At 46.1% G+C, this 26,406-nt stretch overlaps 1 pseudogene; it reads left to right on the top strand.

Annotated features, from left to right (window-relative positions):
* LOC139245602 (T-cell surface protein tactile-like) overlaps positions 1-26,406 on the top strand; it is a 182,984-nt pseudogene that overhangs the window by 137,196 nt on the left and 19,382 nt on the right.

Raw genomic sequence — 26,406 nt, 5'->3', positions numbered from 1 at the left:
GTATGGCAGACCAATCATCTTTGAGGATACAACTCCTCACCACCGATAAAATCGAGTCCTGGCTGGTCCAGGTCTTAACTTGTTGAGCCATGACAGGAGTTCCTTCACTCTCAAAAGCATCCATAACTAACAATAGGTCTGCCAGTTTTGGCATTTCCACCTCTAGTGTGGGCAACGGCAGATGGTTCAAAGCATCGGCACAATTCTCAGTGCCAGGTCTATGGCGAATAACATAATCATAAGCGGATAATGTCAGCACCCACCTCTGGATGTGGGATGAAGCATTGGTATTAATACCTTTGTTTTCAGAGAACAGTGAACTGAACGGCTTGTGATCTGTCTCCAGTTCAAACCGAAGACCAAACAGGTACTGATGCATCTTTTTAACCCCATACAGAAGCTAGTGCTTCTTTCTCTACCATGCTGTAGGCTCTTTCTGCTTTAGACAAACTTTTTGAAGCATACGCGACTGGTTGAAGTTTACCCGACTCATTAGCTTGTTGGAGTACGCAACCAATTCCATATGACGAAGCAACACAGGCCAATACTAAACATTTACATGGGTCATAATGTACCAGCAGCTTGTTAGAGCAAAGCAGATTAGTGGCTTTTTCCAAAGCTCTATCTTGAGATGCACCCCACACCCAGTTGTCGCCTTTTCTTAGCAGCATGTGCAGTGATTCTAATAAGGTGCTCAATTTAGGTAGGAAGTTACCAAAGTAGTTGAGTAGACCCAGGAACGAACTCAGCTCCGTCACATTCTGCGGCTTGGGTGCATTCTTGATGGCATTGGTTTTCGCGTCTGTGGGCCTGATGCCGTCAGCAGCAATTTTCCTCCTCAGGAATTCGACCTCTGGTTCCATGAAGATGCAGTTCGAGCATTTCAGTCTGATTCCACTTTGTCCAGATGATGTAGAATGTCTTCTAGATTGTTCAGATGTTCCTCGGAGTCACGACCTGTGATCAGGATGTCACCTTGGAACATGACGGTTCTGGGAACGGACTTCAGTAGACTCTCCATGTTCCGCTGAAATATTGCTGCAGCCAAGCGAATTCTAAAAGGGCACCTGTGATAAGTAAACAGTCCTTTATGCTTGTTAATGCACGTAAGTCTCTTCAACATCTCGACCAGCTCCTATGTCATGTAGGCCGACGTCAAGTCCAGTTTGGTGAACGACTTCCCCCCCGTTAGCACTGCAAACAAGTCATTAGCCTTCGATAATGGGTACTGACCCTATTTCAAAACCCTGTTGATCGTAGCCTTGTAGTCTCCACAGATTCTGACTGTGCCATCACTTTTCAGGACAGGAACAATGGGGCTGGCCCATTCATTAAATTCAACCAGTGATATGACCCCTTCACGCTGGAGTCTGTCCAATTCGATTTCGACCTTCTCCCTCATCAGATACAGAACTGCCCGAGCTTTATGATGGAGGATCTTGCATCCGCATCCACGTGCATCTGCACCTTGGCTCCCATGAAGTTGCCAATGCCTGGTTCGAACAGCGAGGGGAACTTGCTCAGTACTTGGGCATATGTATCTTTCTCTGACGACAACGCCTTGATGTCGTTCCAATCGCATCTGATTTTTTCAAGCTAGTTCCTATCGAACAGAGTTGGGCCATTGCCTGGGAGAATCCATAGTGGTAACTCATGAACTGCACCGTCATACGACACTTTAATTGTGGCACTGCCAATCACCGTTATGATTTCTTTGGTGTACGTGTGCAACTTGGCATTGACTGGGTTCAGCCTGGGCCTCACAGCCTTAGTATCCCACAGCTTGTTGAATGCCTTCTGGCTCATTATCGATTCACTCACCCCAGTGTCCAGTTCCATCGATACAGGCACCCCATTAAATTTCACGTTGATCATTATCGGTTTGCTCTTAGTTAGGAACGAGTACAGTCCATACACTTCCTCCTCTGGTATCTCAGATTGCCTATCCGGATCCGCGCTAGTCTGACCATCATCCTCCATGTGGTGTGTCGCAGCAAGCTTGCTCATCTGCGGACACTTGCGCTGGAGATGCCCCACTCTCAGACAGCCTTTGCAACTATATTGCTTAAATCGGCACTGCTGGTGCCTGTGATTTCCCCCACAACGCCAACACAGAGAAATCGGATGCATTCCCGCTGGTGGACTTTGGGCAGCCACAGGTTTCACGTTTGCAGTCGGGTAGGCGCTGCCATGTACTGCTCTGCCGAATGTCAAATCAATCATATTTACAGTACTTGCTGAGTTTCGATTTTTCACTAATATTGCTTTAGACTTCTATCCGTCGTCATGCATGACTGAGCGATCGTGATGGCCCTGTTCAAGTCCAATGTCTCCACCGCCAGTAGTTTAGGCAGGATCACCTCATGGTTGATGCCGATTACAAAGAAGTCCCACAGCATGTCTGCCAACACAGCCCCGAACTTACACGGTCCCGCTAGATGTCTTAGGTCAGCAACGAATTCCGCCACATTCTGGCCCTCTGAGCAAACGGCGTGTAAAATCTGTATCTCGCGATGATGATGCCTTCGTCTGGCTTAAGGTTGTCCTGTACCAGTGTACACAATTCTTCATATGTTTCCTCTGTTGGACTCACAGGCAGGAGTAGATTCTTTATCCGACCATAAATTTTTGGATCGCAAGCCATGAAGAACATCGCCCGGCGCCGATCTGCATCGCCGACCTCCTCCATTTTGTTGGTCATGAAGAACTGGCTCAAACAGCTCACAAAGTCTGCCCAATCTTCTCCTTCCACAAATCGCTCCAACAATCCAATTGTGCTCATTTTTGCATGCAAAGGTTCTTGATGCCTCGTCGCCAAATGTTATGTTTGCAATAACTGTTAGACTGAGTATTGTTTAACTCCAAGAGGTATAACCTTGGCTCTGCTTTATTAAGGCCCAAAGTGACTAATCTACAAAATGGCTGGCCTTTTATACTTGGGCTGCACACACGTGCGTGCAGCTCAATGGCCTCCAACAGTGACGCCATCTCGTGGCTAGTGATCTCAAAAGTACATACATGACACTATGACAGTTAATGTCCTCAGAGCAACTAAGGTTGAACAAACAATATTGTCTTGCCAATGTTGACCACATTCTAAAGGGAAAACAAATTTTAAAAAACTGAAATGACCAGAACGCCTATGCAATCAATTACCAAGCTACCAATTGCAAAGGTTTAAGGTCAGGGTTTACTTTTTCTCCCATTTTACAGAGCCTGACTACAGTGTGATGCGATAACTATCTGTTCTGGTTTATTTTCCATGTTATATAAGGTTGGGAACATTGAAACATGCGTGGATAAACAATGATACAGATTCACTGACATTTACAGGACAATAACTTGGGCGGGTGCAGATGGCTGGGCCATAAACTGGTGTATGTGTTTATTCAGCATTGAGTCTGCACATTTACACTTGAAACTTGGCTTCCATGGGCCCAAATTTCACGCTCTCTACACTTAGAACCAAAACTAAAGTCTGAAGGGATGCAAAAGCTCTTGCCTGTCACCTTTGACACAGTGGTGCTACTTTACTGCCCATTTCCCTTGTAGATGCAGCTAGCAGGAAGCCTCCACTTGCTGGCAGCCCATATTGTGAAATCAGAGGTGTGCCTGCACAATTTTCTGTCCATTGGAAAGAAAATCATGGGCGTGTCGTACTGCCCCCCCCCCCCCCCGCCCCGTCCCCCCAAAGCAGCATGGACTTAGGAAATCTGCCGCTCATCCCTTGGCTTTATACTTATTTTATACTTTGGCTTTATGCTTAGATTTCCCATAATCCATTTTTCAGAACAACAATGAGTTCTGCCTCAGATACTTTCAAATTATTTAACCCCCTCTCTCAAGTTCAATTTTGCTAATGAGGAACCTCATCCACACTTATCAGACAAAGTTAGGAATCACCCACATGATTCCCCACCCACATCAGCAAAGACTCAACAAAGTTCTTCTCTCTAGCCTCAACCCACTGTAAACCTGAACACATCCAAAATCTGCTGTCCCTATTCTAACCCATACCAAGTCCCACTTGACCATTGCCCTTTTCCTACATTGGCACCTGGTCCCCACTGTTTCATACCTAAAATTCCCTTCCTTATGTTTAAATCTCTTTCTGGCCTTGGCCATCCTTATTTCATCTTTAGCCTCCCCCCACCCTACAATTAGCCCCACTCTCTCAATCTCTCCGTTCCTCTGACTCTGGCATCTGATGCAACCCTCCTTCCCTTCATCCCTTTATTGGTGGCAGTGCCTTCAATTGCTTTGCTCCCGTGTACTGGAATTCACTCCCTAAGTCTCTCTGCCTCTCCGTGTCTCTTTCCTCCTTGAAGACACTCCTCAAAACTCAATTCTTTAACAAATTATTTTTCCATCCCTTTTTCTTTGAATCAGCATCTATTTTTCCCATACACGCCTTTGATGTGATTGGGGATGTTTTTCTACGTTAAAGGCTGTATATTATTTAATGCAAGTTATTTTTGTTATGTTTTCTCACTTATTTATTTTCTTAATTTTGGTATGCTATTAAATTACTCTTACAACAATTTAACAGCAGTCTTCTCGAACAGATGTTCTGGATTAATAGAATTTCCTCTTTAATGTCTGACATTAGGAGAGTCAAGTAATGGAATTAGGTTAATGGGAGGTAAATCAGGTTTTGGGTGTGTAATTCTCCCACCTGATTTTCCTCTACATGATACATTCAGGTTGCAAGGGGTCGTCCATTTAAAACGGAGATGAGAAGCAATTTCTTCTGTCAGAGGGTCATGAATCTGTGGAATTCTCTACTCCAGAGAGCTGTGGAGGCTCTGTCATTGAATATATTTGAGGTAGAAATAGACAGATTTTTGAACAATAGGGGAATCCAGGGTTATGGGGTGTGGGCACGGAAGTGGAGTTGAGGTCAAGATCAAATCAGCCATGATCTTATTGAATGGTGGAGCAGGCTCGTGGGGACCAAATGGCCTATTCCTGCTCCTATTTCTTATGTTATATCTACCCCACTTATTGCTATTTTCCCAAAGGGTTATTACACCCAGTATTCTATGCTGTCAGCTGTGTCTCCTCTAGCTATCAGCTGCAAATCTTTAACGGATGGTCTTGTCCATTTTCTTCAGATCTGGGCAACATTGAATTTACTCCTGAGGGACCATACGAGGTGTTTCTTGATGATGATCTGAACATTTCATGCTACATCAACAGTTCAGTAAGTCTGCATTACAGATGGACTAAGGTAATGACCTTACTGATAGAAAACAAAAGGAGAATACCATTAAAGCTTTAAAACATTAATACTATTGTAATTTTATATTCTGAAGAACTCATTAGTTATTTTTCCTTGTTTGTTGGGTTGAGCAGATACAGATCAATATGGAGCAGATACAAGATCTCCAGAGACATTGGGGGCCAAATTGGATAGCACCCGAAGACGGATGCAGGGCTCACGATCTGCGATTACCCCGCATCTGTCCAATGTGATGCAGGCAGCACGCCAACTTCATGCTGCCTGCTTATTGCCATGATTGTAGCTAACCATTCTGTCGAGTGGCTGAACACCTCAGCAGGGGGCCCAAAATTGTGAGAGTTAAAACGAGGCTGCACTACTGCAAGCCGGCCTGCACCTCTTAAAGGGGAGGTGCATTGTGGCCGGAGCAGGTGGTGGAAGTCCTTGTACAAGTCACTCTGACATGGAAAAAGACTGAATAATGGCACAACATGGAAGAGAGTGGCTCCAAGGTTCTCAGACACTCTATTAGAGGTCTTGGTGGAGGAAGTGGAAATGAGGACAGAAGTGCTATAGCCACAGGAGGCCAGGAGGCCCTTCAGACAAATGCTCGAAAAAGCAGTGGGAGCAGTCAGCCGTGGAGATCAATGCCAGGAGTCAAGCCGCAAGGACTTGGATGCAGTGCTGCAAAACATTCAATGACCTCACATGAGTGGTCAAGGTCAGTGAATTTATTTTCAAATGCCGTCTCCCACCAACTGCACCACTAGGCTCACACACTGCTCATTAACCTACCAACAAACTCTATCAATCATGACTCATAACTAACATCCATAGCTGCACCTCACCCTCACACACTTAGCACTGCTGCAAGCCTCACACCCACATCTCACAACTTGCATACACTGCCAATTATTCAGACATTACAGCCACATCACCCAAACAGATTGCACCACGCTTACTGACAAACTTCCCTCGATTTTGCAGGACAAGATGACATACAAAAAGAGGCAGCAGGAGCTAACCGGCAAGGGAAAGGTGTGTCTGTATGTCCTAACCCCCATGGAGGAGATGTGCTTGCCATCATTGGAGTGGCTATTGCTGAGGAAGTGCCACGGCGGGGCTGAACAGGGAAGTTGAAAGCATTCCTGATGATGATGGTATCCTCATATCTATTCCTCCTTCTCACATCCCACTTCCCCCTCATACCACAATCTCTTCTGATTTGCAAGCTGCAGATGGTGTAAGCATGTACCTCTTGTTTTCCTCCCTTCCCTCACCACAACCTTACCCTTGTGCCTTTCTCCTTTCAGATACCCAAGAACAGTAACCTGGCCAGGCTGTGCTGGAAGAGCAACAAGACACTGATGATGAAGCTCTTCAGCTGCTTACCGTATAACCGGTGGCAAGGGCTATGCCCTCACGGTGGCGAGGTTATGCAGCATGCAGCAAACCACCACTAATCTTGGCACCCACTCTGCCAAGTACTACAGGGCTCCACCCGAGCGATCCAGGCTGCAGAAGTGTTGTTTCAGCACACCAATACTCTGATCTATCACATTTCATGTGGCAGCATGACTTTTATTGTATGCATGCTGTGCACATGTGCATGGGTTCCGCTCAGGAGTTGTGAGGCATGTCATCAGCGGATAGCCCTTGTCGCCCAGCAGCCATCTTTTTGTTTGTCGTGGTGGCTCAAATTCAGATGGCATAGTGGACTGGTGCAGAATGAAGGCGACCTTGACTTGCATGATTCGTTGCCTATGATCAAACATCAGCTGGATGTTGAGGGAGTGGAATCCCTTTCGGTTGCAGTACATCTCAGAGTTGACATGCAGCACCTGCAAAGCGATGTGCATTCAGTCAATGGCACCTTGCTACATGGGGAAGCCTGCAGTCCTCACAAAGCCATGTGCTTGCACTGCCTGCTTCTCTCTTGCCAGAGAGAATGAAATGTAGTCAGCTTTCTTTGAATACAGAACCTCAGTGACCTTTTTTACGCAACAGTGGATGGCAAACTGTAAGATGTTGCAAATAGCTCCAGCTCCAGCCTGGAAAGAGCCCGATGCTTTAAAGTTCATGGCCACAGTAACCTTCATGGTCACTGGTAATGTGGTCCTTGCCCAGGTCTGAGGTTGCAGTTGTGGCTGCAGCAGGTGGCAGGTTTCAGCGAGGACGTCCTTACTGAAGCGTAGACATCTCAAACATTGTTCCTCTCTAAGGTTCAGGTAGGAGAATTGCTTCCTGAACACCCTGAGCAAATATGGCCTCCTGCTGAGAGCCTTTCTCCCACCTCTTCCTCATTCTTCCAGCAGTTTCTCCTGTTCTGCAGGACCTCTGTTCAATTTCCAAGTCATGCTGTATTCCAAGTGCAATTCCTACTAGTGCAACTGGTTTGTGCAGAAGTCTTGAAGTCAGGATAAAACCCTTCAGCTCCTGCCCCACTACTCCCTGGAGACTTTACCAACATTAAAGAACTCTAGAAAGCAACAAACGCTCATCTACAATTGCAAACAATACAATCTTAGCAACAGCCAATAGAAATCAATCAGCAACTAACCTGAAAGTAATTGGTGATCCCTTTAAATAGCACTGTTGAGGGGTCCTTCCTGCTGCTGAACATGTGTGAACTTAAGAGAGGGGGTTAACTGTAACTTTGTGCTCCAAAAAGGCAGTGCTGGCATCAAATCAGCATTGCACGCTAATTGATGTCATAATCTGCCTACTCTGCACACTTCTGGCAGACGCTCACTGCATGAATGCTGATGCCCTCATCAATATGGCGTCCAGCATTGCAGATGCCATTTTGCAACTCTAAAGGCATTCCAAAAATGGGCATTAAGGATCCAAATTTGTGCCAGTTGTTTCTGCAAATAAACACTTTTGTTACTTACAGGAAATTACACAACACTAGAATAATAATCCAATATTTCTTCCATAGTTTTCAATTAAATCTGAACTGAGCACCAGACTACTGAGAGAATTACTGAATTATTTCATGTGTAATAACATGTAGTGCTGGTCTGATGCCAAAACCATGAATCAGGTACTAAAACTCGAACTAGCCCGATGCGAACCCAAGTGAGACTCCCTGCTATGTTCGCTGGTATCAAGCTAAGACCTTGACACCTGATTGAGGCTATATTACTTTGTATCTGCAACATAGGTTGAAATAAAACTTCTTTACATCAACACTACAGTAAAGGGTTGAATTTCCAAGGAAATTCTCTTGATTGTCTGCCATAACTTCAGTGGAAGATCTGTGGGAACCCCAGAGTAACCCCATTAACTAAAGTTACGGCAGATTGTCAGGACTACCCCCATGGAAATTCAACCCTATACTGTGAATCCATAGTGTGAATTTTGCAATTTACTACTCCCAATGTAGAGTTTTGTGTGGGGGAAGGTACAGGATACGAATGAACGTCAGCATATCTGATCCGTGCCTCACCCAATTATCTTGTTATTCACTTCAATGGAGTGAAAATTGTGCGGAGGATGAATCGGACGCAGGTCAATCCGATTGAATTCCTGACATGTGCTCTCATTGTGCGGAACTCTGCTCCACGGAAATGTACTGCCACTTGAGCTCACAGGATGTGAAATCTAGTGAACAAAGGGAAAGCTTTCTCCATTCTTTATCTTGAAAAACATTAATATTGGCCCTGAATTTGCAGTCGGAGGTTTCCCGTGGAAAATGCCTCCAATCCACAAATAAAATGTCTGCGTAACTGGTGGCTCAGGAGGCGAGGCATAAGTTTAGGGCCGAGGGACAGCACGGGCCAGCCCACACTGCGATATGTGTGCGAGCTAGGTCCGTGCAGCAGAGCAGGTCTCCAGTCATCTTGGGTAATCCTTACCACTGGACCAAGACCTAGCTCTGTCAAGCCCGTGTGGTGGCTGGTGTGCACCAGCCACAACACGTTAAAAAAATCCACACACAAGCATCTTCCACCCTTCAGGATGTAGTTCAGGACCTGGAATATTAGGTTCTTCATTGGAACACCTGTGACCTTATCTTCTTTTGGCGTGGAAGCAAGTCATCCTTATTTCGAGGGATTGCCTATGATATCAGGAGGTTTTTTTTAATTTCAAAATATACTTTATTCATATAAAAATTTGCACAATACATTCAAAAGCAGTTCAGTACATTTGGATGCGGTTAGCAATTCCATACATTACATTTGGATGCTGACCGCAGTTCCGTTCAATACATTGCTTTACTTTACATTTCAAGGTATGATTCATACAATCCAGGATACTTTGTGGTACGTTCATCAAGTTCCATTACATGTGTCACCATACAGTACACAGTGAGGGTACAGTTACATTTGTTTCCAACATGCATTACACAACAGAACTTGCATTTTACATGGCACTACATAGGTGTTTGCAGATCATGGAGCTCTATGTATACAAAAGGTTTACCATTGCAGCCCGAGGGGAGTTTTATACTGATTCCATCCCCTGGGTTTACTGTGGCGGAAGGGCTTTAAACTGTGGCCCTTCCCCACCGTGCCTTTGCAGCGGCTGCACCAATTTTAAGTGCGTCCCTCAGCGTGTGGTCCTGGATCTTGGATTGCCTCAGTCTGCAACACGCAGACGTGGACATCTCCTTGCTCTGGAGAACCAGCAAGTTTCGGCAAGACCAAAGTGAGTCTTTCACCGAGTTGATGGCCCTCCAGCAGCAGGTGATGTCTGTCTCGGTGTGTGTCCCTGGGAACAGCCCGTAGAGCACAGAGTCTTGTGTTATGGAGCTGCTTGGGATGAACCTCGACAGCAACCACTGCATCTCTTTCCAGACCTGCCTTGCAAAGGCGCAATCTTGAAGTAGGTGGGTGACAGTCTCGTCCGCCCCGCAGCCGACTCGGGGGCACCGTGCCGTGCTGCTGAGATGTCGGCTGTGCATGAACGCTCTGACGGGTAAGGCCCTCCTCACCGCCAACCAAGCTACATCTTGGTGCTTGTGTGACAGCTCTGGCGATGAGACGTTCTTCCAAATGAGTTCGACAGTCTGCTCAGGGAACCTCCCGACAGGGTCCACTCTCTCCTTCTTTTGTAGGGCGTCCAGGACCTTACGTGCTGACCGCTGTTTTATGGCTTTATGGTCAAATGGGTTTTTTGTGAAAAACTTTTCCACGAAGGACAGGTGGACAGGCATGGTCCAGCTGGTGGGGCCGTTTCGCCAGACCCATCCTTCGCAACACCGGGGACAGGTAAAACCTCAGCACGTAGTGACACTTGGTGTTTGCGTACCGGGGGTCTGTGCCCAGCTTGATGCAGCCGCACACAAAGGTGGCCATCAGGATGAGGGCCACGTTCGGAACATCCTTTCCTCCATTGTCCAGAGATTTATACAGTTTGTCTCTGCGGACATGGTCCATTTTGGACCTCCAGACAAAGTGGAAGACGGCCCGAGTGACTGCCGCGGCACAGGAGCGAGAGATGGGCCAGACCTGTGCCACGTGCAGCAACCCCAAGAGCACCTCACTCCTGATGACCAGGTTCTTTCCTGCCATGGAGAGGAAGTGCAGCTTCCACCATCCCAGTTTTTGCTTCACTTTGACCATGCGCTCGTCCCAGTTTTTGGCGCACGCCCCGTCCACTCCGAACCATATTCCCAACACCTTCAGTTAATCTGGCTTCACGGTGAAGGGAATAAAGGATCGGTCAGGCACCCAGTTGCCAAAGAACATGGCCTCGCTTTTGCTGTGATTGACCTTCGCTCCCAAGACCAGTTCAAACTGGTCGCAGATTGTGAGCAATCTGTGGACCGACTGCAGATCCGAGCAAAAGATGGCTACGTCGTCCATGTACAGGGAGGTCTTGACCCGAGCGCCTCCGCTGCCTGGGATCGTCACCCCTCTAATGCCCACATCCTTCCTGATGGACCCGGCAAAGGGCTCGATACAAGACACAAACAAGAGAGACGAGAGAGGACAGCCTTGCCTGACTCCAGATCTGATCGGAAAGCTTTCAGTTTCCCACCCGTTGAGTAGAACTGCGCTACTGATGTCTCTGTAGAGCAGTTGGATTCAATTGCGGATACCCTCCCCAAACCCCATTTTGGAGAGCACGTCCATCAGGTATGTGTGCGATATCCTGTCAAAGGCCTTCTCCTGGTCTAAGCTGATTACCCCCCTGTCCCACACGTAAGCGATCGTATCCCTGAGTAGCTCCAGGCTATCAGAGATCTTCCTGCCGGGGACAGCGCAGGTCTGGTCCAGGTGAATCACCAGCTCAAGAGCAGACTTGACCCTGTTGGCAATGACCTTTGACAGGATCTTGTAGTCCACATTGAGCAGCGAAATGGGCTGCCAGTTTTTGATTTCCTCCCTCTCCCCCTTCTGCTTGTAGATGAGGGTGATGATGCCTTCCCTCATTGATTCTGACATACTGCCAGCCAGAAGCATACTCTCGTACACTTCCAGCAGGTCTGGGCCTATTCAGTCCCACAGGGCCGAATATAACTCGACCGGTAAGCCGTCGCTTCCGGGAGTTTTACTCGTCGCAAGGGACCGGACAGCCTTTGTCACCTCATCCAGAGTTAACGGGTGGTCCAGACTCTCCCGCTCGCTGTCGTCTAGGACCTCTGTGATAGACGACAGGAACAACTGGGAGGCCGCGCGGTCTGTGGGCTTGACGTCATACAGCCTGGCATAGAAGGATTTGCTAATCCTCAGCATGTCAGGCTGCGAAAACGTCACAGAACCATCTTCTTCCTTTAGGCTGGTGATCACAGAGCTCCCCCCGTGTACCTTTTGGAAAAAGAAGTGCGAACACGTCTCATCCTGCTCGACGGAGCGGACTCTGGAGTGAAAAATGATTTTGGAGGATTCTGAGGCAAAGTGCGAGGCTTGCTGGAACTCTTCGAGTTCCTCCGCGACATCGACCCCCATCGACTGCAACAGGAGCAGGTTTTGCATGTTCTTCTGGAGTTGGAACAATTCCCTCTGTCTCCCTCTCGCCTCCTGAACACCTTTGAGGATGAAGAACCTCTTAATGTTTGTCTTGATTGTTTCCCACCAGTGCATGGGGGAATCGCAGAGGGGTTTTACGGTTCTCCAACCTTTGTAATCGCTCTTGAGTTCCTCCACGTTTTCCAGAGTCAACGGTTTCACATTCAGCTTCCATATCCCTCTGCCAACTTTCTGGTTTTCCTGTGGGCGACAGTTGGCCAGTAGGAGGCAGTGGTCAGAGAAGAACACCGGTGTGATGTCGGTGGATCTGACCTTGAGCGTGTGGGACACAAACAGGAAGTCTATTCTGGAATGGGCGGACCCATCTGGTCTCAACCAGGTGTATCTGCGCAGTGCTCCGTCTGCAGGGTTGCTGAAGACGTCACACAGTTTGGCGTCTTTTACCGCGTCCATCAGGAGTCTGGACATGGTGTCCAGCTTGCTGTCGGCTCTGCTGGATCATCCAGCCGCATCGATGATGCAGTTGAAATCACCGCCCGGAATGACCGGCCTGGACATCGCCAGCAGCAGTGGGAGCTGCTGGAAGAGGGCCAGCTGCTCGCTTCTGAGAGGCGAGGCATACACGTTAATTAGCCTTAGAGGGGAATTTTTGTACATTACATCTGCTACGAGAGGAGGCGGCCGCCCACCACCTCCTTAACTTCAGTGATGGTGAAGTGGCCTCCCCGCAGGAGAATGCCTAGGCCGGAAGACCGGCAGTCGTTGCCTCCTGACCATATGGATGGTTCATGGTCCCACCATCGTGACCACTGCTGGTAACTGCTGGAGTGCGGCAGCCCGCACTCCTGCAAGAACAACAGGTCTTCTTTGACCTTGGTGAGGTACCCCAAGGTGGAAACATATCGCGTAGTGGATTTTACGCTACGCACGTTAATAGATGCAATTTTTAAATCCATGTTTAAGTTACAGGTTACAGTTCAAAACATTTACATTTCAAATAAACTGTCCTTTACATTGGAGACCTGCCCAGTGGCCGGTTCCTGCATACATAGATTTTCACTGTAAAAGTCTACTTCACCTGGGCTGGTATACTGGTCATCCTCTCCCGTGGGAGTGTTTCGACCAGGGGACTGGTGTCGTGTTGTCAGAAAGTCCGATATGACCTCTGCACTGTCCTCGCCTGGTGTTGGTGGTTCCCTCTTTTCCTCACTCACAACTTTCTCGAGCTGGCGTGCTTCGATCGCTGCGTCGCTCCCGGTATTCCGGAGGTGGGGTGTGCTGGGCACTTCACTGCTCCCGTTATCCCGGAGCTGGGCTGTGCTGGTCGCTTCTTCGCTCCCGGTGTTCCGGAGCTCGTGTGCGCTGGGCACTTCGCTGCTCCCGGATTCCCGGAGCGGGGCTATACTGGTCGCTTCACTGCTCCTGGTCGCCTGTGGCTGTGGGTTGGCGTATTGCTTCTTGTTCTGGTGGTGGTAGTGAGGGGCTTTGTCTCGCCTTTCGTCATCCGACGAGCTGATATCACTGCTGTCTGTCGTGGATGTAAGCTGCCTCTTCCCTTTCGTTTCAGCAGGGGCCCTTGCTTGCCTCTTTTCCTTCTGCTTGCGGGCCTTTTTCTTGACAGTCTCCCATCCCACTTCATCATCTGCTGCCTCCTCGTTCATGGACTCGGTGCGCTGGGGGAGAGCTTCGCTGCTGGGTGCTGGTGTCTCTCAGCTCATCGTAGCAGGCTTCTTTTCCTCCCTGACCCGTTCCGAGTCCATGAGCGGTTTTTTCTTTGCCCAGTGTGTTGGTCAGGGGGAGGGTATGGGTCTCCTCTGGAGCGTTGTGTTCCTCAGCTTCCTCCTCCTCTCATGCAATGTTCTTTGCTGCCTGCGCATAGCTGAAGTTGCGTTTGGGGCAGTTTTTGTAAAGATGCCCAGCCAGACCACAAAGGTTGCAGCACTTGGTCTCTTTACAGTCCTTTGTCTGGTGGCCTTCCTATGATATCAGGAGGTATGGAGATTCGCGGTCCTGGGCCTCTCCATGTACCCATGGGTAGAGGCCCATGTATCCCAGGGGTGTAGGTAATTCGCAAGCGCCTCTGGTATCACGTGGGCCGGCCCAACTAATAAAAGCAGGGAATCCCCATTCATAGTTAAGGGTATTCGGTATATACGGAAACCCCATAAGCATGAATGAGAATCCCTCCAAAAATATATCTATACATCAAGTAAATTTTTAAAAATTACATATTTAAAATTAATTAAAATGCAATTTACTTAAATATTTAAAACAGGAAAATTAATTTTTTTTTAAATAAATTTAAATGTTTTAAAGGCCATGCTTGACAGGAGCTGAAAGGATACAAGATGATGGTATCCTCATACATTATCCTCCTTCTGGCATGCACCTCTTGGGAGTTTCGTGTCGGGCATGCAATGCAACGAGTTCAGCCAGTGGTTGACCAAGAAGAGGGAGAGAAGAATGAAGAAGAAGAAGAAAAAACAACAACAACACTTGATTTCACACTCAACCACCAGCTCCTCGGATGCTGCCTGACCTGTTGAGTAGTTGCAGCAGTAAACACCTCAAAGCGCTGGAGAACTACCACCAGCGCTGCCTCCGCAAGATCCTGCAAATCCACTGGGAGGATAGATGCACCAATGTCAGTGTTCTCGATCAGACCAACATCCCCAGTATCGAAGCACTGACCACACTTGACCTTTGGGCAGGCCACATCGTCCGCATGGCTGACACGAGACTCCCAAAGCAAGCGCTCTACTCGGAAGTCCTACATGGCAAGCGAGCCCCAGGTGGACAGAGGATACGTTTCAAGGACACCCTTAAAGCCTTCTTGATAAAGTAAAACATCCCCACCTGCACCTGGCAATCCCTGGCCCAAGACTGCCCTAAGTCGAGGAAGAGCATCTGGGAGGGCGCTGAGCACCTCGAATCTTGTCGCCAAGAGTATGCAGAAACCAAACGCAAACAGCAGAAGGAGTGTACGGCAAACCAGATTCACCACCCACCCTTTCCTTTAACCACTATCTGTCCCACTTGTGACAGAGACTGTAATTCCCATATTATACTGTACAGTCACCTGAGAACTCACTTTTAGAGTGGAAGCAAGTCCTCCCCAATTTTGAGGGACTGCCTATGATGATGATGGTGATTTGCAGCATTCCCTATCTTCTCAGAGGCCTTGCAAACATCCAGCAACACTCCCTGCACTCCCAAAGAACTTTTAACATGTATTGCATCAAGCCACTACTTCAATAAAATATTTAAAAATCCAGTCCAAATGCTTAAATGCAAACTTACCTGAAAGATGTTTGTGTCCCTTTAAGAACTGCTGACAGTATCTCTGTTAGTCTGTCGCTTTTCAGAGCGAACATAGGGCCCAGCGCTAAACTCAATGTAAAGGTCCAAGTTTGCAGAGCGTGATGTCTGCGTCATGCTCTCCATATTTGCATCTCAAGGTATCAGTACCGCTAAGGCCCTCACCAAAATGGCAGCCGCTGAGTCCCACACCAGAGAAGGGCATTTGACTGGCAGCCACAATTGTTTCTAGGATGGCGGTGGTAACTCGTGGCGGTAAGAAGCCTAATTTCTGGGCCATGGATTTCATTACATTGAGAGAGAACATTCATTTAAATATTTATTAATATTCTTATGGCAATTTCTGCAATTAATATTACAAATGCACAACACTTTTTAATACAATACCAGACCTGAGCTTAAAAAAATTGAGAAAGGTACTTAAAGCACTTTTATGCATATCTGTTGCATTTTTCCAAATTCACTTTCGCAGTAGGGTATATTTCACAAATTTACCCCCCCCAGCACAGAGCTTCTCCCATTGGGAGCGCATAATGCCATAGAAATCTTGCAGGGCCTACTGACTTCCATGCTTAAATTCTCCATATGCACAACTCCATGTTGAAAGTGTGACTTTGTAAAATGTCCCTTAATATTTGTACTTATGGCTGGATTAGACGTTGATCCATGTGACCCATATGGAACATGTTGGGCCATTTTATCCTCCAACAGCCAAGTCTGATATATGTAGTGGGAGAGGGAGGGCAGAAGTTAGGCAATAGCAACATGGGCTAAGTCATATCAGGAATTTGAACATGGAGGTCAGCTTGAATTCCCAATATTCACTCATGTTGTGCAAAGCTCTGTCTATGAGTGCTTAAATGGTAAACTGACGATTGAGCTGCCGCCAACATGTCGATGAAGTTTAGGTAATACATTGGCCATGACTCCCAAGGTGCCCATTACTCTGCAGGGTATGCCAGTATCATAAAATTGTACCTTTTAAAACAAATTACAGGGTAAATGTTATCTTTGTGCTCTCCAGGCATGGAGTCTCGCCCACTGGGAGCACACACTGGGAAATTACCAGAGTGCAGCCCTTGATTTTCCACTTATTCATTTCAATGGAGGTAGGGAGAAAATCACACAAGGTTATCACTATGTCTGAAAAGACAACATTACAGTTAACTCCTTAACATTGTGCCTGGATAGAATTAGTGGTTAAAAAGAATGAGTCACATTCAAGTGAAGTACATGACAGAAAGTGACATGTAGGTGTGAGTGCTGGGGCAGAAACAATTAGAGATGGGATGGATTTTCTGGTTTGCTTGACCCCCATTTGGCTTAACTGAGCTTCAATACATATGTGAAGAGCTAAATTTGTAGTCAAAGCCTTTGCAGTAGTTCTGAATTGATCTGCGTTCCTTATGACATAGCAAGTTCTGCTGGTTGGGATGATTTGCAAAATGAGCTGAGGCAACCCAGGTTGGAAAAAATAAGTGTTTTGGCTCAATACTGTGCGCACCCTGCTGGATACCGATGGTAGTGGCAGGCTGCTACAAATTGACACTTCACGCCTGCTTCACCGTGTCCTGTTGTACAACTGAGTGATTCAACTGTTGTGGAAAGTATGCCAATATCAGACTCCATTTTGAATCCTTTTTTTAGCATTTATATATAAATGCTTGCTTTTTTTGAAGGTTAATGGGACAGTATCAAATTCCAATCTGTTGACCTTGAAAAATGCAACTGAAGAGACTGCCGGAAAGTACATCTGTGATGCTAATGTTCCAGGGACTAATCTACAACGCAGTTCTTACGTTAATGTCATCATTAAAGGTAAGATGGAAGGTGTTAAATTGTCATCGTTAAAGGTAAGATGGAAGGTGGAATGCCATCATTAAAGTTAAGATTGAAGGTGTTAAACTGTTATCATTAAGAGCAATTTCTTTACACAGAGCGTTACTGGAGCCTCATTTCAGTATTCAAATTGGGGTGTTATGCCGTACATAGAATTCCAACACCATTTTAAGGTACCAATGGACAGGGTATGCTCCATGCATGCTCCGTCCATTGCTACCAGTGACAGATCAGCCTAACCAGCAGTCCTTAAAGGGATCACTGCAGACCGCTCAGAAAAATGGCCAGGGTAATTTTAAAATTTTCTTTATGGGGTTAGAAGGAGCATGAATTCTCCTCCTGGTCCCACAAAAGTCTTACAATCTACTGCCGACTCCTTCGAGCCGCCTCCCATGATTGCATCCCCCTCACTATAACTTGTAACTTCCATGGAGAAGCCGGCAGATTTCTCAAATACTCCATGCCCCCAGTTAGCAAGTTGTTCATGAGCATTGGTTCACTAAAATAGTCTGGGCTATTATTGGAACAAAATCTGAGGGACAGGATAAATCTTCATTTAGAAAGACATGAATTTATCAAGGACAGTCAGCATGGATTTGTTAATGGAAGGTTGTGTCTGACTAACTTGATTGCATTTTTTGAGGTGGTAACAAGGAGGGCCGATGGCGGTAATGCACTTGATGTGATGTATATGGATTTTAGCAAGGCTTTTGAAAAGGTCCCATGTGGCAGACTGGTCACGAAAGTAAAAGCCCATGGGATCCAGGGCAAAGTCGCAAGTTGGATCCAAAATTGGCTCAGAGACAGGAAGCAAAGAGTGATGGTTGATGGATGCTTTTGTGACTGGAAGGTTGTTTTCCAGTGGGGTTCCGCAGGGCTCACTACTAGGTCCCTTGTTTTTTGTGGTATATATCAATGATTTAGACTTGAATGTAGGGGGTATAATTAAGAAGTTTGCAGATTATACTAAAATCGGCTGTGTGGTTAATAATGAAGAAGAAAGCTGCGGACTGCAGGAAGATATCAATGTACCGGTCAGGTGGACAGAACAGCGGCAAATGGAATTCAATCCGGAGAAGTGTGGGATAATGTATTTGGGGAGTGCTAATAAGGCAAGGGAATACACATTAAATGGTAGGACACTGAGAAGTGTAGAGGAACAAAGGGACCTTGGAGTTCAGGACTACAGATCCCTGATTGTAGCAGGCCAGGTAGATAAGGTGCTTAAGAAGGCATACAGAACACTTGCCTTTATTAGGTGAGGCATAGAATACAAGAGCAGGGAGGTTATGCTTGAACTGTATAAAACACTAGTTCGGTCACAGCGAGAGTACTGCATGCAGTTCTGGTCGTCACATGACAGGAACGATGTGATTGCACTAGAGAGGGTACAGAGGAGATTTCTGAGAATGTTGCCTGGACCGGAAAATTTTAGCTTTGAGGAAAGATTGTATAGGCTGGATTTGTTTTCTTTGGAACAGAAGAGGCTGAGGGGAGACCTGATTGAGGTGTATACAATTATGAGGGGCCTAGGTAGAGTGGATAAGAAGAACCTAGTTCCCTTAGCAGAGGGATCAACAACTAGCAGGCATAGATTTAAAGTAATTGGTAGGAGGTTTAGAGGGGATTTGATGGGAAATTTCTTCACCCAGAGGATGTTGGGGGTTTGGAACGACCTGCCTGAAAGGGTGTTAGAGGCAGAATCCCTTACCATATTTAAAAAGTACTGAGATATGCATTTGAAGTGCCATAACCTACAGGGCTACTGACCAAGAGCTGGAAAGTGGGATTAGGCAGAATAGCTCTTTGTCAGCCAGCGCAGACACAATGGGCCGAAATGGCCTCCTTCCGAGCCGTAAATTTCTATGGTTCTGTGATAATGTTTTGGGTTTTTACTTCGATGTTTTCCTTGTCCTCAGCAAGACTTGCTCCATATATCTATTATATATCTAAATATGTGGCACTGTAGTATACCCAGGGCTTAAACAGAAACCCTTATCACTGTGATTAGCTTCTTGAATATGTCGCAAGCTCTCTCATGATCTCCTAGAAAATGATAGGATAAGAACGGTATCAGAATGTGGCCCTGGCAATAAAGCATCGATCAAGTTCCTAAAGAAAGACAGCAGATAAGCAGGAGCAAAAACCGTACAACAAAATAAAGTGGTTTACAGAATCTGTTTATTTATCCTCAAACACAGAAAAGACCTTCCATTAATATCCATAATAATACTTGACCTGAGATAATATTCTTTCACAATATTGTTTTGCAAATTCTTGGTTTTTATTTCTGTGGAATCTCCTGCCTTTCTATTGAAGGCCTCAGAAGTACCGTTCCCTAGAAATACCCACAGCACCTCTTGAAATTTATACCAGGATCAAAAAAAATCAAAAATGTATCTTTCAAAATGAAGTAAAGCTGGCAATCATATTATTTAGAAATGCACAAAATGAATACTGTGGATAGGTGCTTTGGATTGACTGAACATCTTCTCCTAGCTGAAACTGTTACTATGTTACCCTGCTACAGATACTTAAAGACACAGAGATAGAATTTCCCACTAGAGCACCATGCCTTTGGTGAAAGATCAGCACAAACCTCTGACATTGGTCATTTATGACATTTTTTCGGGGTCTCCACCGATCTTCTGCCAAAATTACAGTGTATAATCGAGAGAACCCGCGTGAAAATTCCAGGTGACCAAGAATATCTACTATTGGTACTATTGGTAGAATAGCACATTGGTACTAACGATATAGGTAAAAAACAGGAGGAAGTCCTACGAGACAAATTTAAGGAGCTAGGAACGAAATTAAAAAGTAGGACCTCAAAAGTAGTAATCTCGGGGTTGCTACCAGTGCCACATGCTAGCCAGAGTAGGAATCGCAGGATAGTGCAGATGAATACGTGGCTTGAACAGTGGTACAGCAGGGAGGGTTTCAAATTCCTGGGGCATTGGAACCGGTTCTGGGGGAGGTGGGACCAGTACAAACCGGACGGTCTGCACCTGGGCAGGACTGGAACCAATGTCCTAGGAGGAGTGTTTGCTAGTGCTGTTGGGGAGGAGTTAAACTAATATGGCAAGGGGATGGGAACCAATGCAGGGAGACAAAGGGAAACAAAATGGAGACAGAAGCAAAAGACAGAAAGGAGATGAGTAAAAGTGGAGGGCAGAGAAACCCAAGGCAAAAAACAAAAAGGGCCACTTGGCAGCAAGATTCTAAAGGGTCTAAGTGGGTTAAAAGGGCAAGCCTGAAGGCTCTGTGCCTCAATGCGAGGAGTATTCGGAATAAGGTGGATGAATTAACTGTGCAGATAGCAGTTAACGGATACGATGTGGTTGGCATCATGTAGACATGGCTCCAGGGTGACCAAGGCTGGGAACTCAACATCCACGGGTATTCAACATTTAGGAAAGATAGACAGAAAGGAAAAGGAGGCGGGGTGGCGCAACTGGTTAAAGAGTAAATTAATGTTATTATAAGGAAAGACATTAGCTTGGATGATGTGGAATCGGTATGGGTGGAGCTACGTAATACCAAGGGGCAGAAAACGTTAGTGGGAGTTGTGTACAGACCTCCAAACAGTAGTAGTGATGTTGGCGAGGGCATCAAACAGGAAATTAGGGGTACGTGCAATAAAGGTGCAGCAGTTTCATGGGTGACTTTAATATGCAGATAGATTGGGCTAACCAAACTGGAAACAATACGGTGGAGGAGAATTTCCTGGAGTGCATAAGGGATGGTTTTCTAGACCAATATGTCGAGGAACCAACTTGGGGGGAGGCCATTTTAGACTGGGTGTTGTGTAATGAGAGAGGATTAATTAGCAATCTCATTGTGTGAGGCCCCTTGGGGAAGAGTGACCATAATATGGTGGAATTCTACATTAGGATGGAGAATGAAACAATTAATTCAGAGACCATGGTCCAGAACTTAAAGAAGGGTAACTTTGAAGGTATGAGGCGTGAATTGGCTAGGATAGATTGGCGAATGATACTTAAGGGTTGACAGTGGATGGGCAATGGCAGATATTTAAAAACCGCATGGATGAACTACAACAATTGTACATCCCTGTCTGGCGTAAAAATAAAAAAGGGAAGGTTACTCAACCATGGCTATAAAGGGAAATCAGGGATATTATTAAAGTGAAGGAAGTGGCATACAAATTGGCCAGAAATAGCAGTGACCCCGGGGACTGGGAGAAATTTAGAACTCAGCAAAGGAGGACAAAGGGTTTGATTAGGGCAGGGAAAATAGAGTACGAGAGGAAGCTTGCAGGGAACATTAAAATGGACTGCAAAAGCTTCTATAGATATGTAAAGAGAAAAAGGTTAGTAAAGACAAACGTAGGTCCCCTGCAGTCAGAATCAGGGGAAGTCATAACTGGGAACAAACAAATGGCAAATTGAACAAGTACTTTGGTTCGGTATTCACTCAGAAGGACACAAACAACCTTTCGGATATAAAAGGGGTCAGAGGATCTAGTAAGAAGGAGGAACTGAGGGAAATCCTTATTAGTCCGGAAATTGTGTTGGGGAAACTGATGGGATTGAAGGCCGATAAATCCCCAGGGCCTGATGGACTGCATCCCAGAGTACTTAAGGAGGTGGCCTTGGAAATAGCGGATGCATTGACAGTCATTTTCCAACATTCTATAGACTCTGGATCAGTTCCGATGGAGTGGACGGTAACCAATGTAACCCCACTTTTTAAAAAAGGAGGGAGAGATATAACAGGGAATTATAGACCGGTCAACCTGACATCAGTAGTGAGGAAATTGATGCAATCAATTATTAAGGATGTCATAGCAGCGCATTTGGAAAGAGGTGACATGATAGGTCCAAGTCAGCATGGGTTTGTGAAAGGGAAATCATGCTTGATAAATCTTCTGGAATTTTTTGAGGATGTTTCCAGTAGAGTGGACAAGGGAGAACCAGTTGATGTGGTCTATTTGGACTTTCAGAAGGCTTTCGACAAGGTCCCACACAAGAGATTAGTGTGCAAAGTTAAAGCACATGGGATTGGGGGTAGTGTGCTGACGTGGATTGAAAACTGGTTGTCAGACAGGAAGCAAAGAGTAGGAGTAAATGGGTACTTTTCAGAATGGCAGGCAGTGACTAGTGGGGTACTGCAAGGTTCTGTGCTGGGGCCCCAGCTGTTTACATTGTACATTAATGATTTAGACGAGGGAATTAAATGTAATATCTCCAAATTTGTGGATGACACTAAGTTGGGTGGCAGTGTGAGCTGCGAGGAGGATGCTATGAGGCTGCAGAGTGACTTGGATAGGTTAGGTGAGTGGGCAAATGCATGGCAGATGAAGTATAATGTGGATAAATGTGAGGTTATCCACTTTGGTGGTAAAAACAGAGAGACAGACTATTATCTGAATGGTGACAGATTAGGAAAAGGGGAGGTGCAACGAGACCTGGGTGTCATGGTACATCAGTCATTGAAGGTTGGCATGCAGGTACAGCAGACGGTTAAAAAAGCAAATGGCATGTTGGCCTTCATAGCGAGGGGATTTGAGTACAGGATCAGGGAGGTGTTACTACAGTTGTACAGGGCCTTGGTGAGGCCACATCTGGAGTATTGTGTACAGTTTTGGTTTCCTAATTTGAGGAAGGACGTTCTTGCTATTGAGGGAGTGCAGCGAAGGTTCACCAGACTTATTCCCGGGATGGCGGGACTGACATATTAAGAAAGACTGGATAAACTGGGCTTGTATTCACTAGAGTTCAGAAGAATGAGAGGGGATCTCATAGAAATGTTTAAAATTCTGACGGGTTTAGACAGGTTAGATGCAGGAAGAATGTTCCCAATGTTGGGGAAGTCCAGAACCAGGGATCACAGTCTAAGAATAAGGGGTAAGCCATTTAGGACCGAGATGAGGAGAAACCTCTTCATCCAGAGAGTGGTGAATCTGTGGAATTCTCTACCACAGGAAGTTGTTGAGGCCAATTCACTAAATATATTCAAAAAGGAATTAGATCTAGTCTTTTCTACGAGAAAGCAGGAATGGGGTACTAAAGTTGCATGTTCAGCCATGAACTCATTGAATGGCGGTGCAGGCTCAAAGGGCCGAATGGCCTACTCCTGCACCTATTTTCTATGTTTCTATGTTTCTATTTGAAGATCTGCCCCCATGGGGTTTCAACAGTATCTCTTTGCCTCTGCCACTTCCCACCCTTCCCCTCGGCCACCAGGCCAAACTTCCTCTCAGGTAACCCCTGCCTTAGCCCTGAACTCAAATTTGTCCATGAGATCCACTTCGTACTCCCTCGACCTTATTCCAACTAAAATGCCCAAATTCCTTTTCTGGCTCCCATGTTAGCTGATATTGTTAACAACTCTCTCTCCTCAGGTACTGACCCCCTCTCCCTCAAATCTGCCATCATTATTTATCTCCTCAAAAAAACAATCCTTGAGCCCACTGTCCTTGTAAACTACCGCCCCATCTGCAACCTCTATTTCCTCTCCAAAGTCCTTGAACATGTTGTCTCCTCCCAAGTCTGTGCCCATCTTTCCCGCAACTCCATATTTGAACCCCTGCAATCCCTGCAGTCAGGTTTCTGTCTCTACCGAAACTGCTCTTATCAAAGTAACAATTTACATTCTAAGTGTGTTGCAAAGGAAAACCATCTCCCCTTGTCCTTCTCGACCTATCTGCAGCCTTTGACACGGTTGACCACTCCATCTCCTCAAACGCATCTCCACTGTTGTCCAGCTGGATGGGACTGCACTCACCTGGTTCCATTTTTATCTATGAAAGCAAAATGCTGTGGATGCTGGAAATCTGAAATAAAAGTCAGAAAATGCTGTAAATGCTCAACAGGTCAGGCATTATCTGTGGAGTGGGAAACAGAGTTAACATTTCAGGTCGATGACCTGATGAAAGGTCATCAACCTGAAGCGTTAACTCTATTTCTCATAGCCAGAGAATCACTTACATAAAAAATAGGAACAGGAGTAGGCCATACGGCCCCTCGAGCCTGCTCCGGCATTCAAAAGATCATGGCTGATCTGATCATGGACTCAGGTCTACTTCCCCGCCCACTCCCCATAACCCCTTACCCTGTTATCATTTAAGAAACTGTCTATTTCTGTCTGAAATTTATTCAATGTCCCAGCTTCCACAGCTCTCTGTGGCATCGAATTCCAGATTCACAACCCTCTGAGAGATTAAATTTCTCCTCATCTTAGTTTTAAATGGGCGGCCCCTTATTCTAAGATCATGCCCTCTAGTTCTCGTCTCCCCCATCAGTAGAAACATCCTGTTTGCATCCAGCTTGTCCCATCATAATCTTATACGTTTTGATAAGATCACCTCTCATTCTTCTGAATTCCAATGAGTAGAGGCCCAACCTACTCAACCGTTCCACATAAGTCAACCCCCTCATCTCCGGAATCAACCTAGTGAACCTTCTCTGAAGTGCCTCCAAAGCAAGTATATCCTTTCGTAAATATGGAAACCAAAACAGCACGCAGTATTCCAGGTGTGGCCTCACCAATACCTTGTATAGGTGTAGCAAGACTTCCCTGCTTTTATACTCCATCCCCTTTGCAATAAAGGCCAAGATACTATTGGCCTTCCTGATCACTTTCTGTACCTGCATACTATCATTTTGTGTTTCATGCACAAGTACCCCCAGGGCCCGCTGTACTGCAGCACTTTGCAATCTTTCTCCATTTAAATAATAACTTGCTCTTTAATTTTTTTCTGCCAAAGTGCATGACCTCACACTTTCCAACATTATACTCCATCTGCCAAATTTTTGCCCACTCACTTAGCCTGTCTATGTCCTTTCGCAGATTTTTTGTGTCCTCCTCACACATTGCTTTTCCTCCCATCTTTGTATCATCAGCAAACTTGGCTACGTTACACTCAGTCCCTTCTTCCAAGTCGTTAATATAGATTGTAAATAGTTGGGGTCCCAGCACTGATCCCTGTGGCACCCCACTAATTACTGGTTGCCAACCAGAGAATGAACCATTTATCCCGACTCACTGTTCTCTGTTAGTTAGCCAATCCTCTACCTATGCTAATATATTACCCCTACCCCGTGAACTTTTATCTTGTGCAGTAATCTTTTATGTGGCACCTTGTCAAGTGACTTCTGGAAATCCAAATACACCACATTCATTTGGTTTCCCTTTATCCACCCTATTCATTACATTCTCAAAGAACTCCAGCAAATTTGTCAAACATGACTTCCCCTTCATAAATCCATGCCGACTCTGCCTGACCGAATTTTGCTTTTCCAAAAATCCTGCTACTGCTTCTTTAATAATGGACTCCAACATTTTCCCAACCACAGATGTTAGGCTAACTTTTTGTCTGCCTTCTTTTTTAAATAGCGGCGTTACATTTGCAGTTTTGCAATCTGCTGGGATCTCCTGCAATGGCTTCTCTTCCCACTCCCGCATCGTTAACTCTGGTGTCACCCAAGGATCTATCATTAGCCCCCTCATATTTCTCATCTACATGCTGACCCTCGGCGACATCATGTGAAAAACAGCGTCAGTTTCCACATGTACTGACGGCACCCAACTCTACCTCACCACCACTTCTCTCAACGCCTCCACTGTCTCTAAATTGTCAGACTGCTTGTCCGACATCCAGTACTGGATGAGCAGAAATTTTCTCCAACTAAATATTGGGAAGACCGAAGTCATTGTATTGACATTGAATGCAGACTTTCTGGCAGGCTTCCCAATGCACCAAGTATTCTTCTGTAGCCTGGCCCATCAAAGTCCTCATCTGAGTCCTCTGCAGCAGAACACATGTGTGACCTTGCCCTCCAGCGAGCTAGCATCTGCGTCATTATTTCTCCTTTCCCTGGCTACATTGCTGCTGTGTCTGGTGTCCCACCATGTGCAGTTCCCACCTGTGCGGCGCCTTCGGGACGGGTGACTGGGTGGCATCACTGGGACCCAGGTTGCCGGTTAGAGCATGGGCAGGAGCATTGGCGGTGCCCAGGCACGGCAGAGGAGCGGGAACGTCAGGGCGGATGAGCAGCAAGAGACCATGGCGGAGGTGCGGTGAATGATTGAGGCAGAGCGGTGAGAGATCGTGGCTAAGGTGTGACAAAAGTTGAGCGGCGA

The sequence above is a fragment of the Pristiophorus japonicus genome, unplaced genomic scaffold, assembly GCF_044704955.1.
Source record: "Pristiophorus japonicus isolate sPriJap1 unplaced genomic scaffold, sPriJap1.hap1 HAP1_SCAFFOLD_224, whole genome shotgun sequence".
Taxonomy (NCBI): domain Eukaryota; kingdom Metazoa; phylum Chordata; class Chondrichthyes; family Pristiophoridae; genus Pristiophorus; species Pristiophorus japonicus.
This window is presented reverse-complemented; position numbering and strand designations above follow the sequence as displayed.